This window comes from Elephantulus edwardii, unplaced genomic scaffold (genome assembly GCF_000299155.1).
Source record: "Elephantulus edwardii isolate Elephantulus edwardi_28Jun2011 unplaced genomic scaffold, EleEdw1.0 scaffold00217, whole genome shotgun sequence".
NCBI classification, from domain to species: domain Eukaryota; kingdom Metazoa; phylum Chordata; class Mammalia; order Macroscelidea; family Macroscelididae; genus Elephantulus; species Elephantulus edwardii.
This window is the reverse complement of record NW_006399967.1, coordinates 4162459-4173221: the sequence shown is the minus strand read 5'-3', so window position 1 is coordinate 4173221 and position 10763 is coordinate 4162459.

Below are 10763 nucleotides of genomic sequence, written 5' to 3'. Positions count from 1 at the left end.
TTAAAATGTGATTGGAATACTATGCAGTTTTGCATTACTCCAGTAAAGTTGAATGATACTGAATGGAATGAAACCTGGTAATTTCAAAGATGTTATACTGAGATTAATACTCAGATTCATTCTACTTTTGACAAGCAATTGAATTATTTTAACAACATGGATATTCTACAAGGAATAGTGAAGGAATATCCAACCTGAATCCTTCTGATCATATGCAGATTTTTAAAAGTATTTTTGTGAGCTTATTTTGCTTAATTTGTTATACTTGTTTATGCATAAAGGATGGAGAAAACAAAAACAAGCAAGAATGAATCAAAGAAAAGAAGCCGTGCTCGTTTAAATGATGACATAGTTATGATAAAAACAAAAGGGAGGGGGAAAATGTGGGAAGCTAAATTTAATACTAAATATTTATAATAAACCAAATGCTATTTCAGGATATGAAGGAGATGTGTATACAAGTTGGAATTCACCCTGAAGCACTAAGGCAGACCCTTAAATGTTTACAGGGGTAGACAGTAAGGCAAACTTTAAGCTTTTATAGGATTCTTGTATTTGCTAACCCCTCCCTCCTGAGTCAAGCATAAGGTTTTCAATAGAAAGAGCTTAGCTTCACTTGCATTAAATTCTCTTTGCGATTTGCTCCCTGGCAATTTTCAATAAAGGCACAGGGAAGCAGAGATCATAGGTTCAGTTGTTGGAGAACTGTTAACCTCCTGCTTTACCTCTTTTTTACTTCTACATTCTTGGTGTTCTGTCTTGTTACTAATAGCTATTAATATACTTTACCCTCAGTCTGAAACATTGATATTTTCTTCGTTTCTTCCTCATTTGCTCTTTTTATGTCTCACGTCCTTGATGTCACCCCACAGCTGGTCCGGTCCTCAGTCATCAGGGTCAATCTGTCCTTGAGGTGGTCCCTGAACTTGGGTAGGATGCACTCAAGGTCATCCATAAATCATCTAGGGGACTTATTTTCATTTCCTTCAGCTTCAACTGGAGCTTCAGTTAGCCTCTGACCTTGTTCCTGATCTGACAAAATTCTATCCAGTGATCCTGGCATCATTTCTGTCACCAAGGCCACATTTTCCAATTACCTATCTTCCATCTTTGTTTCCAGTTTTAGACAGATAGCTACATATAGGTGCAGAACAAAGCGACATAATAAATGCTTTACAAAGGTACATCTACAACTTCCAAAACACAGGTGGTGATTACTTCTGGCTGGCAGGTGGGACCTTTGTAATCCCCTGTGTTTAAAGGTGAAGGACCCCCAGGGGGTAACACTTAAAGCTGGTCAGTGGGAAACCTGGAGCCACCAGCTGCTCTTTGGGAGAATTAAGGATCAGAGTCTAAAGAATTGGGGTCAGGTGGAACCTCTAAAGGGCCCGCATGTCCTGTTCTCTAGGGTTGCTGTGAATTAGCATAGAGATGAAGAAATGGGCTTTTCCAGAGATTTGTTGTTGTTAGGTGCTGTCAAATACAACTCCTAGTGGCCCTCTGAACAACAGACCGGAGTCCTGTCCTGACCCATGCCATCCTCATCTTCTCTGACACAGCTGAGGCCAAGCTGAAGCCTTCGTTTCAATCTCTCTCACCAAGGGTCTTGCTCTCCTTCGCTGACCCTCCATGTTTCCAAGCATACTGTCCCTCTCCAAGTAACAGCCTCTCCTAGCAACATGTCCAAAGTCTGAGAGACGAAGCTTCACCATCCCTTCCTCCAAGGCACACTCAGGCTGCATTTTCTCCAAGACATGTCTGTTCTCTTGGCCGTCCATGGGTGTTCCCGCTCTTCTCCAAGACCACAGCTCAAAGACATCGATTCTCTTCTGTCATCCTTATTCTGCCCAGCTCTCAGATGCATAGCAGGTGATTGAAAAGATCATGGCCTGAGTCAGGTGCACCTTAGGGATTAATTTTTCTATACATCTAGGAGAGTGGAAACAAAGTAGGTTTGGTGGCCCCAGCCCATGGAAAGGAGGGGTCCACATAGCTGACATCCAAGCAGATATATGCACACCCATGTTTATTGCAGCTTTGTTCACAATAGCAAGGAGTTGGAAACAACCTAAGTGCCCATCAACAAACGAATGGCTAGAGAAGCTGTGGTATATTCGCACAATGGAATACTATGCTGCATTAAAAAACAAGGAACTCATGCAATATTATTCAAAATGGTTGACTCTGGAGAACATTATGCTGAGTGAAATATCCCAGTCACAAAAGGACAAATATTACATGATGCCACTGTTGTAGAATGGGACTGTCCTTGGGGTTGGGGAGAGACTGAGTAAGATGGGTTCAATAATGTATACTGCACTGAAACAGAGGAGGGAGAGAACCGTTTAAAAGAGAGATGTAACTGGGTATTTCTGTCATCACAGGAGACTAGAGCGAGAGCTGCATGGTGGAGGGGACCTGGGGGAGGGTTTGTAAAACAATGAAAGAATCTTTTCTTTTACTTTTCCATAATTTTTGGACTCATGTACTTATAACTTGTTAGTCAAATTTGTGTCTTCTAGGTTGCAACACCCCCATGATACATCTTCAAGGATATGAACATGTACGGCCAAGCACAATCAATAAGAGTGCATCTAAATTCCAAAATCAATCTCCATAATAGTCTATGTGTTTCCTACTGCCAAAGGGGCCCTTTAGAGTACTGAGAGAAGATCTTCACCCTGAAACCCACAGCGTCCCTTTTCAGCAGGAAGTAGCTAAGAGAATACGCCGTCCCCTTTTCCTTATGACTCAGGGTGAAGTCTCTCTCAGGGAGGAGTGATAGGGAATGGCAAAGGATACACTGACAAAGAAGATTAATCAGAACTGGCTTTGACAAGCACTGTGGCATTTGGACAAGAACAAACTGGGAGGAGGGTAGAGAGAATAGTGCAACAATGAATGAGTGGAAGCCCAAAATCTCTGTAAATGTTTATGAAAATTAATAAAATATAATTATAGAAAAAAAAAAGAAAGGAAGGGGTCCAGGGTTCCCCCCTCAGCTGCAGAGCGGTTGTCTCCAGGCACACGTTGACTACTGTGCTCAGTGACTTGGGACCTGGCCTGTCTCCAGAGCCCCCCTCCCACGCCAGATGGACACTTAGGCTACCTGAGCCGACCTCCATGTCCCAGATCAAGTGTCCCCTTCCTACTATAAACTATTGATGCTGGTGACGTCAGCTCCAGAGGCTCTCTGATTCCATGTCACCCCCAGGCCCCACAAGCAGCGTGGCTGGCTGGACCAGGGTCCTCCCTGCAGGTGGGAGAACAGAAGGGGCACTTTCTGTTCCACAGCCTGGCTTTTCCTGTCTCCCCTCAACCCCAGTGCACAAGTGCAGGGCAGGGAGCTTACAGGCCTCAGTGACCACAGGATCTGGCCGGCACCCTGATCCAGCACACCCCTCCCCACTCACAGCACCCACAAAGACCCCACATGTTCTTGGTGTCCCCTTGGGGTGAGAACACCTGGATGAGGGGTTTCCAGCAGCCCCTGAGACTGCAGCCCACCCTGACCTCCTGATGCCCCAGGATGCTTCCCACGTTATTGCTCACACAGATTTGGGAGGAGATGAGGGCTCAGAGGGGGCCCTGTTCACACTGTCCCGCCCAGCTGGAGGCCTTCCCGTGTTCAGTACTTAAAGCATCTGGTAGCAAATGGGACGGTGAGCTGTGAGAGATCAGACCTGGAGGAGCTGGGGCTCAGGGGGAGCCGGGGCTGACAGATCCCCCCACCCCAGCTGAGAGGCCTCCAGGGCTGAGAGGCAGTGGCTGTGATGGATAGCCAGGAGCCTGGAGCAGCTCTGCTCTGCCCTGGGGGCCTGTCAGTCAGAATCCACAGATGCACAGGGTTGAGTTTTGTGGTGTAAACTGGAGACAATTCAATTCCCCCCCAATCAATCAATGTTGCTGAGGTGGGTCTGAGCATCCTCTGGGGGCTAGAATCCTGGGTGCTGGGCACTGTGGGCGTCCAATGCACCCTCCCACACCCACTGATGCACAGCTTCCCTTTTGCCATGACCGCCCCCTCAGTGTGACCCTGCGGTAGGGACCCCATGGCTGTGGCCCTGCAGTTGTGACCCTGCAGCAGTGACGTGGTGGCTGTGACCCTGCAGCCATGATCCCGGGGCTGTGACCCCGCCATTGCCTTGGCACAGCCAGCAGGACCCCACTGAGGTCTTTACTGGGTCTGGGGTTGTGGCACTTCCTTGGGATTTGCTTCGGTTATCAAGGAGCAGGTCTCTTGCCAAGAGAAGTCCAGTCACTCAGGGCCAGGTCAGTGGCCGGGCTAGTCCAGCATTTTGATTCTCAGGCACAAGGACACAGGAGGCCAGCAATGAAGGTCTGCCGTCAGCCCTCCCCAGCTCACCCCGGCCCCCTCAGTCTATCCACTACTACTTCCCCCCCCAGCCCTCCCCCAGTCCCTCCTCCATCCCTGTCCATCCTCCACACCCCTCAGCAACGCCCAGGTGGGCAGGGATAGGTGACCCGCAGGGGTAGGTGGAGTGGGTCCCTCAGAGGATCACCTTTCTTCTCCTTCTCATAAATGTTGCACGGCTGTCACCCTACTGCTATCTACAGTCCCCTGATAACAGCCGCTCTGTGATCCCGCCGCCCACCACCCCCTTGCCAGCCCACCACCACACTGCCATCTCTACTCCTTGGTTCCTCAACTCCAGCTGACCACCCCACTCCCGGGTCCCTAGTATCCTGCTTCACCCCCAGCCTCCCGGTCACCTCCTCATCAGGTCCTGTGCCAGGCCTGCAGGCCAAGCAACCACAAACAGCCAGCTGAATGTAGTGACAGTGACCCTCACATGGCTGGAGGCACTCGGGTCCTTGCTGCCTTCATCCCCTTTGGTGACCGGATGTCTTGGGCCTGAGGCCAACTGCCCTGTCCTCTATAAGGACACTGTCTCCTGGGATGTAGGGCCCACCCGGATAAGGAAATGACAGATCCCATCCCTGTGTCTATCCTGTTCCAGGGGCTGGAATGGGGCCACCAGGACTTCAAACTCCAATTGTCTCACCCACGGGGGCTCGGGGGAGTGGGGGGGGGGCTTCAGCAAAGCTCCCAGACGACAGACAAGGAACAAAGTCCTGGCTCACTCCGCAGAAGGCTGTGCTGCTGCTCCACTGAGCCAGCTCCTGGTCGCACTGACCATGGACAGCAGAGGGACGCTAGCTCAGGCCCCGCCTCACCCCCACCCTCACCGTCCCTGCTGGCCTTGAATTAGGCACCCAGTCAGTCTGTCTCCTGGAGGGTTGCCCTCGTTCTCAGTGCCCCCCTGACCTACCCAGTGTGAGATGAGAGCAGGTGGACAGAGTCATGCGTGAGAGCGGAGGTATCTGACCCACGTGGGGCAGAGCCCTCTGGAAACACTGGGACCCACAGAGGAGTATGAGGACCAGTGGCTGCTGCAGGACCCACCAGCGAGAGCGAGCCTGGTCCAGGGCTTCCGGCAGCACCTGCAGGGGCTCCAGAGCAGCCATGACCAGGAGGCCCGATGGACAGGAAGGGCCTGGTCCCCACATTGGTGCCTCCTCAAAACAGCCAGCCTGCAGAGGGTGCCTGACAACACACCTTCACCAGGTGGGCAGGGTCCCTTCCCCAGGCTCACCTTGATGTGATAGAGCAGACAGGGCACCTCGGCCTGACCCTTCCCAACCTACTGCCCCTGCAAACAGGAGAGGAGCCGGACCATGGCCAGCCTAGACCCCATGTCCAGAACGCGGGGGCGTCTGTGCAAACCCCACACCTCTGTACCAGCACCTGGCTGGGGGCAGGGGACATGTTGGAATGCTCGCCAGATTAGCAGTTCAGATCCTTCAGCTGCTCTACGGGAGAAAGGTGGGTCTGCTTCTCTATAAAGATGTGCACCCTCAGAAACGGAGTCAGCTGAGGGTCCACTCCACTCGAGGCCTTCCGAGTGGCGGCCCCCGCCCTGCCCGTCAGTGCTGGGTCCCTGTCATCCTGCCTTCCCAGCACGGCCATGCTCCATACAACAGTTTGGTGGGAAATAGCTTTGCTCAGGTGCAACCCACACACCACACACTGGCTTCCAGTGTGTTCTCAGAGTTGTGCAGCCATCCTACCTGCTTCCAGAACATTCTCACTCCACAGAGGTCCCAGGCTCGTCAGCGGTCACTCTGTCCCCCACAGTAGGGAAAACTGACCAACATAAGGGGGTGCCCTTTCTCTGCACCAATAACCCATCACTGTGGCCTTACCCAGTGACACACCACAGAAAGGGACTAAGAACTAAGCAGCTTTGGGCCTGGCCCCCCAGTGACCAGCTTAATGTGATGGTGTCCCTCGGTGGGGGGGACAGTGAGACTCAACATCACCGCAAGGCTGGTTACCTGAGGGGAAGTCCCTTGTAGCCACTGTTCTGTGGGCACCACCTCTGCTGAGGGCCCTTCGGGGCCACTCTGCCCAGGTGACCTGGAGCCACATCCAAGTGGCAGCTCCCAGGGACACCTTACTCTCCTAGGCCAGAGAGCCTTCATTTGCAGAGGAGGTCACAGCCCCTCCTTTGCATAACACATTGACCAATCCTAGTAGGTGCATAAAGCAGACCAATCGCAGGCAGGCTGCAGCCCAGGATGGGACAAAAAGCATCCCACATGGAACTGTTTGGGGCTCTCTCAGGAGATGGCCATTGCAGGGGCAAGGTGCAAACCCTTGGGAGACCATCAGGCCAGTCTGGTTCCTGGGGGCTCCAGGCTGGTTGCTGTGGAGTTCACTGGGTGAGATCCACATGCCTTTTATCATTTCTAAACAAGGTCTTTGCAATGACTAAATCACTAATTGTACAAAATTTTATTACTTGATCTCTAATCAATCAACAACATGTGTTATACAAACACAACCTGGCTTGCAGAAAGTGAAGACTCAAAGCCCTGATTGTAGACTGGGCAAAGGTCTTCAATATGGATGGCATTGCAACATCAAGGAAAAAATGCTCCCCACTGGACGAATAGGCAACATCATGATAGAGAAAAGACTGATGTCAAGGATTTTACTTGGATCCGTAGGCAACATCCATGGCTATGCTGCTGTTGTGAGTTGCCGTTAAGTCGAGTACACACTTGATAGCGATCCTTTGAACAGACCTGAGCCCTGTCCTCTCCTGTACCTCCTCACCATCTGACACGGTCGAGCCCACTGCTGCTGTCACGGTCAGTCCATCTTGTTGAGGGTCTTCCCTTCTTTCACTGACTCTCCACCTCTCGATATCCCTGTCCAAGTAATGTTGTTGTGTTCCTCGAGTAAGAACGGATCCCAAAGTGACCCTTCAGACGGCTTTCAGAGGCAGTAAACCGCACGGGAGATTGCTCAACCTTCTACCTCCTAAAAGCAAGCCAAATTATGAGACACAAAGCCTCACCATCCCTGCCTCCAAGGAGCACTCTGGCTGCACTTTTTTCAATACACATCTGTTCTCTTGGCCGTCCGTGGGATATTCAGTGCTCTTCTCCAACACCACAGCTCAAAAGCCTCAACTCTTCTTCCATCTTTACTACTATTTCTCCAGTTTATAGCAAGCAACTGAGAAGATCATGGCCGGAATCAGGAGCGCCTTAGTCTTCAAACGGACATCATTGCTCCTTTACATTGGTGAGGCCCCTGACAGTGGACTTTTCCAATGCATTATGTCTTATCTCCTGACTGCTGGTACCAAAGGTATGGATTGTGGATCCAATCAAGAGGAAATTGTTGACAATGCCCACCTTTTCTCCATCCGTCATGATGTCATCCGGTGGTGAAGATTTTTGTCTTCTTGATATTGACATGTAATCACTATTGAAGGCTGTATCCTTGATCTTCTGCAGCAAGCCTTTCATGTCCTCCCGGCTTTCAGAAAGCAAGGTTGTGTCATCTGCATAACATAGGTTGTTGATGAGTCTCTCTCTGATCCTGATGCCACAGTCTCCTTCAACATGGCAACTTAACACGCAGGCCCTGCTGGTGTGCAAGGTGTGCTCGCTCTCCCACAGTATCCGCAGTCAAGAAGCCAAAAGGCATGTGCATTGGGAAAGTCTGTCAGAGTGTAAAGAGCAAGGATGTCAGTTTAAAGACTACAGTGTGCCTCATCTGAGCCACGGTCTTTTCAACTGCTTCACGTGCATTTGAAAACTGGACAATAATCATGACACAAGAATTGGAAAGGTTCTGTAGTAGAATGGGACTGTCCTTGGGGTTGGGGAGAGACTGAGTAAGATGGGTTCAATAATGTATACTGCACTGAAACAGGAGGGAGAGAACCGTTTAAAAGAGAGATGTAACTGGGTATTTCTGTCATCACAGGAGACTAGAGCGAGGGCTGCATGGTGGAGGGGATCTGGGGGAGGGTTTGTAAAACAATGAAAGAATCTTTTCTTTTACTTTTCCATAATTTTTGGACTCATGTACTTATAACTTGTTAGTCAAATTTGTGTCTTCCAGGTTGCAACACCCCCATGATACATCTTCAAGGATATGTACATGTACAGTCAAGCACAATCAATAAGAGTGCATCTGAATTCCAAAATCAATCTCCATAATAGTCTATGTGTTTCCTACTGCCAAAGGGGCCTTTTAGAGTAGTGAGAGAAGATCTTCACCCTGAAACCCACAGCGTCCCTTTTCAGCAGGAAGTAGCTAAGAGAATACGCCGTCCCCTTTTCCTTATGACTCAGGGTGAAGTCTCTCTCAGGGAGGAGTGATAGGGAATGGCAAAGGACACACTGACAAAGAAGATTAATCAGAACTGGCTTTGACAAGCACTGTGGCATTTGGACAAGAACAAACTGGGAGGAGGGTAGAGAGAATAGTGCAACAATGAATGAGTGGCAGCCCAAAATCTCTGTAAATGTTTATGAAAATTAATAAAATATAATTATAGAAAAAAAAAGGGGAAAAAAAAAAGAATTGGAAAGGTTGAAGATCAGAGAAAGACAGGAAGACCCTGAACCAGGAAGACTGACAAGGTGACTGTAACAATGGAACTATTAGGGCTGCAGAGGATGGTGCAAGACAGGGTGGAGGTGTTCAGATCTGTTCACTGTGGGTGGTAGGTAGGTGACTCCACGGCACCACCAACCAGGAATGAGACTGTTAGCATAAGCCCTGAATCTCCTCTGGAAGCTAAGGAGGCCCCAGAAGCTGGGAGGCTCCCCCAGGGGCACTGGGGGCTATTCCCCTGCCCATGCTAGACCTTCTCACCCTAACCTGCTCCTTGTATTCAAAGTGAGAAGTAAATCTGAAACCACCTGGTGTTAAGAGACCCACAGGGCAGGGAGGGACTGCTCTGCCCTGTTTTGCTAAAGCGGTAAACTGAGGCGCCGTCCTTCCACACCCTCCCCACAGGTGGCATTTGAGAAGGTATCTGAGGCCCTTTGGGGGGGCTGCCGGACTGGGGTACCCCCTGCCTCCCTCTGTCCCAGGAGTGGCTCAAAGTATCATTTCTATGTGCTGACAATGAGCTTAGCGCGAGTCTGAATCATTCATGAGGGACCAGCTGGCTGGCGAGGCCTCAGGGTGGGAAGGGAGGGGAGTGTGCACTGAGACAGCCGCACACAGGAGACACCCTGTCATCTGGTGACCTGGGGGGGGGGGTGCTCTCCTCTGGATTTGGGAGCATGGCTTTAGGGGGGAAAGAGTTCTGTGCAGATCAGGTAAAGGGTTTTGAGGTGCAGAGTGCTTTCTGGACTGTCCAGAGGGCCACTGTAGTGACAAACCAAGTCAGTCCCGCGCCCCTCACAGGGAGCTGGACTTCCAAGGCTGTAAATCTTTACAGGACAAAAGGGTTCACCTTCCTCTGAAAGAGTGGCTGGTGGGTTCAAACCACCGACCTTAACCACTATACCACCAGGGTCCTTCCAAGAGGCTGAAATGAGGGTGATGTAGCTATTAGGTCTTCATACTGGATAAACGGCCAAGGACTCAATGGACCAGAGAGAAAGAGGGGAAGCTTACAGCAGCTTTACTAAGGGGGCTCCAGGTGGGATTCCTTGGTCTGCAGAGAGAGGCAGACCAGGGGGAACCACGCCCTAAGGTGAGTTGGGGTAGGTTTTTAGGGTCTTTAGGGAGGGACATCCATTGTGGGTTAACTAGGTGACTGCCCATGCTGGAGGTTGGAGATGCCACACTGCGACGGTGCCTGGGGTGTGGGAAGTCAGGAGCCCGGGACACCAGGACAGGAGCGGGATTTTATGGCGATGCTGAGGCTTCTGCCTGCGCTTGCAGCTTGGTGCCATCTCCAAGCTGGCTGCAGCCCCCATCCCTTGGGTCCAGCCAGGAGCCCACGGCCTCCCTCACTGCCCGGGCAGCCTGCGGGGAAGCTGGTGCGCCCTGGTCACGGGCCTTGGAGCGAAGGGAGACGAGCAGCTGGCCCTGGTGGCCCACTGCCCTGGCCAGTGCGTTCCTGATGAGCGAAAGGGGTTCCCTGGCCGGGCCAGCGCTCTGCGGGAGGTGTCCCGTGGAAATGGACGGCCGTCCCTAATCCCAGCTGGAATCCTCTGGCAGGAGTCCCGGCTTCCAGGCTCCTGGCCACGTCCAGCAGGGCCACTGCCCAGCCCAGGCCTTGAGAGGCAGGGGCCCGCCGCTCCCCGTGTCGGCCACTAGGCGAGGTCAGCAGGGGCGGCCCTACGCGCTGCCCGGTGCGCTGCCGTGCAGGCTTCCTCTCCCGCGCTGACCACCCACCTCCCAGCCTCACGTCCCCTCCAACACGCCCGGGGCCGCCGGATGACCCCCGGACGGCGCTAGGGTCCCCGGCCCGGGA